We start from the raw sequence: 7,461 nt of genomic DNA, 5'->3' as shown, positions 1-7,461 counted from the left end.
TGTAGTAATTTAACTGGACTTTCACTTACGATAACGACACATGTAATGGATGTGCGATATATACCACGGAAATTGTGCAGAAAAAATACATATTCATATACATATACACATATAAATGAATGAATATATATATATATATATATATATATATATATATACATATATACATATATATATATATATATATATATATGTATATGTATATATATATACACATATATAATATATATGTGCATTTATATACATATGTGCATATATATACACATGCGTGTATAAATATGTATATGTTCAGATATGTGTATATATACATATGTATGAATTAGAATTTCAGGAGAATATAATGTAACATATAATACATCTGATGGACTGTTTGCAACTAAATATGTAATTTAACAGCTAACCTAATTTGTTCTTAAGAAAGCAACTGTTTTCACGAACAACATGTGTTTTCATATTTTCCATAGATTACATATTCAGTCATATTTAATTTTTATTTTGGAAAATATCATGAGAAAAAAAAAGACCTGGTGGTATTTTTCTTCTCAAATTTATGATGCTACAAAATTATTTTGCGTTAATAATTCATATTTTTTTTTATTTTTTCAACTTAAATTTGCATTAATAGACAAATTTTATTTGATGAATCCAATGAAACGAGTTCGAACACTACTTTTTCCGAAGACACTGAAATCATGGTCGGCGCCCTGGAAACAATGAGCAAAAAAGTGTCGGGCACCCAAAGAGCTAATGATAGCAACAATAATACTAACACTACTACGGTTACTCTTAATACTACTACTTCGGCTGCCGATACTACTGCTACTACTACAAATAATAATGATAACTGATAAGAATGCGAAAAAAGGAGGAGGAGGAGGTCTGGGCCACCAACCGAGGTTATCGCAGAGCGTGCGAAACAGCTTGACGGGGACCTGCTGCTGCAGCCGCGTGGCTCCCGTGGGTATGATGGGCGTCTGTTGCTGCTGCTGTTGCTGCTGCTGCTGGGGAATCTGGTCGGGGCGGACGGGGGAGGGCAGCACGCGTAGCTTGCACAGGATGTCGTGCTGTTCCGACTCGGGGAGGTCGTCGCTGAAAGTCTCGGGCAGCAGCGGCACGCGGATGAACAAGACGGGCAGCTCCGGGTGCAGCCGCTTCAGCTCCCGCAGCTCGTTCACCTCCTGCAGGCACAGAGAGCGGACCGGTGAAGCAGGAGGTTAAGATGCGCTCGCATCACAAAGGGGGAGGATTGGGAGGACATGGGGAAGTAAAATGTTCATAGTACATGTACTGTACAATATGTATGTGCATATTTATAGCTATATCTAGGTCTCTACCTATAATATTGCTCTTTCATTTCCCGTCGGGTTATAGCGGGGTTCAGAACGTATCGAAAATTAAGGTGTATGTCCATTATCGAGGAAAAAAAAATATTCAGAGAGGCGCGAACTTGAAGTGTTTATCTATAACTGTATGTATAATACTATACTACTATTAAACCTACATTTAGTTCGTTCACTCCCCCTTCTCTCTCTCTTTTCGAGAGAGAGAGAGAGAGAGAGAGAGAGAGAGAGAGAGAGAGAGAGAGAGAGAGAGAGAGAGAGAGAGAGAGAGAGAGAGAGAGAGAGAGAGAGAGAGAGAGAGAGAGAGAGAGAGAGAGAGAGAGAGAGAGAGAGAGAGAGAGAGAGAGAGAGAGAGAGAGAGAGAGAGAGAGAGAGAAATATAAGCACATGACTCCACACTCCACACGATGAAAAGTATTAAATTCGAACATTGTCCAGGATTTGTCCCACGAGCCTAAGGCATATGCCATCGCCCCTGCCAGCTTACATTAGAAAAATGTATTTGTGCCATGTCAGATTTGTGATTGCCAGGATCACGTGGGATGGTATACCTCGGGTTTATGCCATCTGCTATCTTGCTTATCTGACCGCAACGAGACGGGAATAGTCACTCAAGCAAATGCGTGCACATGGTCCCATGGGTGTCCCACATAAATACAATGCACGCACGCACCACACACACACACACACACACACACACACACACACACACACACACACACACACACACACACACACACACACACACACACACACACACACACACACATACAGCTCCTATCCACAACAGTTCTTCCAACAGCCTCTCCTTCCCTCCCTACCACCTCCTCTCCCTACCCCGCCCTATTATACGTTACCCCGTGACATCACATCTTAAAAAAATAAGGGAAAGCTTAGGTGTCATGAAACCTCACGACATGCAGCAATCCTAGGGACCCTTCCAGCGCACCCTAAGCACTCGCCCGCACTCTCTCTTAACTAGGGGCCCGTCCGTAACTTTAAACTCTTAGAAGCCAAATCTCCCTTCGCGTTGTTGCTTGTTGTGCCTCTATCCGTCTCCCTCGTTCACGCCCTCCGGCCGAGGCACTCCGTCACTGGTGCGGTTGCGGATACGAAGAGGAGGATGGGGAGTGGGAGAAGGGCGCGGAGGAGGAGGAGGAGGAGGAGGAGGAGGAGGAGGAGGAGGAGGAGGAAGACGAGGAGGAGGAGGAGGAGGAAGAGGAGGAGGAGGAGGGAGAAGGATGATGATGATGATGAGGAGGAGGAGGGGAAGTTGAGAATGAGGAGAAGAAAAAAAAAGAGAAGTATAGAAAAGAGGGAATGAGGAACAAGAAGATGAGAAAGAAGGATGGAAGAGATGGAGAAAGAGGAAGGGAAGGAAGGACAGAGTAAGGAACATCAAGAGAAAACTAGAGAGAGAGAGAGAGAGAGAGAGAGAGAGAGAGAGAGAGAGAGAGAGAGAGAGAGAGAGAGAGAGAGAGAGAGAGAAGTGGGAGAGGAAGACCGAAAAAGACAGCCAGTCAAACAAGTCAGAGACAGGTAGACATATATGAACAGGTTTCCTTGATTGTACCCTAATGTACGCTACGCATATTAACACAGACATTGCATGATAGTATCAGTGATGTAATCCTCTCTCTCTCTCTCTCTCTCTCTCTCTCTCTCTCTCTCTCTCTCTCTCTCGCTCACTCTCTCTCTTTCGCTCACTCTCTCTCTCTCTCTCGCTCTCTCTCCCCTCTCCCTCTCTCTAAGTAAAATCATTAGGTAACAAATTGACTGAAATTAAGATGCAGTCAAGAGTATCACGTCTTCGAAGCTCTTCCTTATATAAAGTATTACGCACGCACGCTGATGCACGTCACTTTAAAGAGTTAAACAGCTTAGGGTACCAGAGCGTCATGTCACTCTTGAAGTCTGACCTTGCAACTTGTCTGAAACAGGTTATCACGCGACAGTACTCGGCTTTGCACCTCGCGTGAGCATCGGGTAAGAGGGCGCTCTCTCTCTCTCTCTCTCTCTCTCTCTCTCTCTCTCTCTCTCTCTCTCTCTCTCTCTCTCTCTCTCTCTCTCTCTCACACACCTCTCTCGCCTCCGCTCTCTCTCTCTCTCACACACACACATATATGTGTGTGTGTGTGCACGTGTGTGAGTGTTTGACAGAAAGAGGGACAAACATACAGAGGAAGAGAGTATGCATGTATGTATATATGATTATATATGTATATAAGTATGTAATATATATATGTATATATATGTGTGTGTGTGTGTGTTAGATATAATATATCATGATAGATATATAATATATAGATATATAGTATATATATAATATATATATACAACGTGTGGTGTGTGGTGTGTGGTGGGTGTTGTTTGGTGTGTATGTGTGGTGTTGTAAGTGTGTGTGTGCGTGCGTGTGCGTATGCGTGTGTGTGTGTGTATATGTGCGTGTGTGTGCGTGCGTGTGCATATGTATGTGTATGTATGTGTATATTATACAAATAAACACATACATACATACCTATATACATATACACGTGTGTATAATATATATATATAATATATATATATATATTATATAATAATATATATAATATATATATATATATATATATATATATATTATATATACCATAACATTTTTATATATATATAATTTTATATTATATATTATATAATATATATATATTTATATATATATATATATATAATTTAATATATATATATATATTAAAATGTATGTAATATATAAATACACCCCACACACACACACACACACACACACACGCAAATATAACACAAAGCAGACACGAACACACATGTGACTGCATCAATAAGTTAATCCAGCGACAGAGGAGAACGTGCCAAGGTTGGGGTCAGGACGGAGTCTGCAAGTCCCGTGACAGGACGTATACTGCAGCCTTTTGTGGGAACAAGACATGCGGACTGCAACTGCGCAACCTAGACTCTAATGCCAAGCCCAATGTCACCGGGAGATTGGGGGGAAGGAAGGGGGGGAGGGAGGGAAAGGTACGAGGGAAAAGGGAAAGGGGGGGAGGGAAGAGAGAGAGAGAGAGGGAGAGAGAGAGGAGAAGGGAAAGAGAGAAGACGAGAGAGAGAGAAAGAGAGAAGACGAGAGAGAGAGAGAAAGAGAGAGAGAGAGGGGAAGAGAGAGAGAGAGAGAGAGAGGGGGAGAAGAGAGGAGAGAGAGAAGAGAGAGAGAGAGAGAGAGAGAGAGAGAGAGAGAGAAAGAGAGAAAGAGAAAGAGAGAGAGAGAAAGAGAAAGAGAGATAAAATATGAGTGAGAAAGAGAGAGAATATGAGAGAGAGAGAGAGAGAGAGAGAGAGAGAGAGAGAGAGAGAGAGAGAGAGAGAGAGAGAGAGAGAGAGAGAGAGAGAATGAGAAGACAAGAGAAAGAGCGAGAGAGAAGGCGAGAGTGGGAGTAACGATTTCGAGAGCAGGGCTACACAACGAAATAAAAGACATCGACTTGGAAGGGCGTTGTGTTGGAGAGAGAGAGAGAGAGAGAGGGAGAGGGAGAGGGAGAGGGAGAGTTCCAGCATGAGTTGACGAGAGCATGAGGGGTGAGAGTAACAGCGCGTGAGAGAGAGTCTGCCTTGTAGATAAAGTATGAGTAAGAGAGAAAAAAGAAAGGAGAGTAGGAATTACAAACAGAGAGAGACGAAGAAAACAAGGCACGCGTTAGAAAGCATATAGGTTAGAAAAGAAAAATACGAATTAGAAAGATAATGTGTTTAAAATAAAGATAGTGCGTTAGGACAGTAGTTCAGCCTGTCTATCCATCTTCATTTCCTCCTCCAAGAGGGCAAGGAGAAGTACCAAACGAATGACAAAATTTCCTTGTACAATAACTGCAGGAACTTTTGGAACTTTTTAGTTAAATTGCTTCCAAAAAAAACCATGTACCTTCGGTAACCCTAACTTTGATTCTAAGTAAATTTACACCAATGAAAAGCATATTACCGGATGTTACTATGAGATCTCAAAAGAAAGACAAGTTACAAATAAAAGCAAGACTTTGAATCAGAAAGAAAGGCATTTCAGTGTGAAATAGAAAGCACGAGTGCGAGAGCGAGAGACTGGGCGAGTAGGAGAGAGAAACACGAGCTTGGAGCGAGGCAGCGCGAATCAGCGAGACGGACGAAGCGAGTCCGAAAGAGAGAGCACGAGAGTCCAAGGCAATCAGCTGATGGCCGCGGGGCGAGCGAGCGTCCCGGCCGAAAGGTGATCCGTCGCACAAGGGTCCACGCCCGCGGGTCACATGGAGCACGTGGCGGCGGCGCAGGTGGCGGAGGCGGGGGGGGGGCGGGGGCATGGGTATGTGCCCCTCGCACCCCCTCCCTTCGCCACGCCCTCCTAAGCCCATGCTCCTTCCGCTTCTCCTGAGGCGTTGGGTACGCCTACGCGTGCTCATATCGTCTTTCATTACTTCTCTTGTTCCTCGTGTATTTATTTATTTTTTTTTCATTATATATATTGTTTTGCACATTATATATATATATATATATATATATATATAATATATATATATATATATATATATATTATGTATGTATGTATGCATTTTTTTTTTATTGATTATATTTATAATTGTTTTGCACATGCTCTATTTTCTCGTTCTCACTTTTACCTACCCCCTAACCCCATCCTCATTCCATCCCTCCCGCTCGCCTCTATGCCTTTTCCTTCATACCCTTGGCTCATTAAGGCCCCGTACTGGAAAGTTCGTTTTCCACACCCAAAGGTCTGCGCCTGCATATCTTGGGGTTTACGTTGGCGTAAGTCTCCACGCCCATCACCGGTGCATCATGCATGATTCCCAGTATGGCACCATGCACGATAAATCATTTTACACACACACATACACTGAACCTCTGCGTTCACATACTTGCAGCTATAAAATACGCCAGAAGATGGTGCAAATCGGTCTGCCCCACATGCTCTCAAGCAATGCTGATGCCCTGAGCCTAACTCAAGAGTGGTGTTCCTTGGGTCTTCCAGCAATATTTCTTCGACGCTTCATGTTCCGGCTGCATCGCGTTCAATTGCGTCTTGGTCGCAAAAGAGCCTGAGCAAGTGGTTTCTTGGGTGTCATAAAACAGGAAACACGTATGGGAAACCAGTTGCTCTCGTGATACGATACGAGCATTAGCTCACTCATAATATTTTGGTAAGCCCTTGCTAAAAATCTGGAACGTCATACCACTCGAGACAACGCCCGTGCTCCCGGTACTTCTCGGCGACCCTTCCCCTCGGCGCCCTTTAACACGCGCTTCATCTTGCCGAGTGATTAATCCAGGGCTTCCCTAGCCCCTTACCCGCCCCACGCCATGGCACTGTATCGGTGGCACTCTTGATCCACCTTGCCCCTCGGTCTGGCACGCACTCTCACCGCATCTCCTCATCCCCCTCACCCCCTTCCTCCCTATCCTTCATCCCTTGTCTCTCGCGGCTGCCTCTTACCCCTCAGTCTCCTCGCCCCTCAATGCCTCTCCTCACCAAAGCCCCGACCATTGAAAAAATATCGCAAAATCACTGCCTAAAACTACAATAACTATCACAAAACGGACGGTCATCATGGAAACACAAACGGGGATAATTTAACGAAGATAAAAAAAAAAAATGGACATCTACAGTCCTTGTTCACAAGTACAAAAACGGAAAAAAAATCAGAAACAATGACGCAAGAGTCCCCACCTAGCCAGTCCACAACTTAAATTGCCAAATGTAATAGTACCATCAGTCACAACAACAGTAACAAGAACAATTGACAAAGGACAAAAACGTAATCACCCTAACCCACTAAAACATTCCGAACTCCTAACAAGAAAAATACCAAATATGAGCAAACAAAACAATGTCATCAGAGAAATCCACACCAAAACAATAAAAAAAACGAAACCAACCAATAACTACATATACGTATATAATTCTCTCAACAGACAAGACCACACACTTCCTCTCTCCCTCCAAGATAAAACAAGAAACAAACAACAGTCATTCCACCATCATCAACAACAACAACAACAACCAAAAAATCCCGAATCGCCCTCATCCCCCCAGCGGACTCCCACATTGCCCTCCCCCCCCCCCGCCCTCTTC

This window comes from Penaeus monodon, chromosome 14 (genome assembly GCF_015228065.2).
Source record: "Penaeus monodon isolate SGIC_2016 chromosome 14, NSTDA_Pmon_1, whole genome shotgun sequence".
Classification (NCBI taxonomy): Eukaryota; Metazoa; Arthropoda; class Malacostraca; order Decapoda; family Penaeidae; genus Penaeus; species Penaeus monodon.
Note: the sequence above shows the minus strand (reverse complement) of the source record.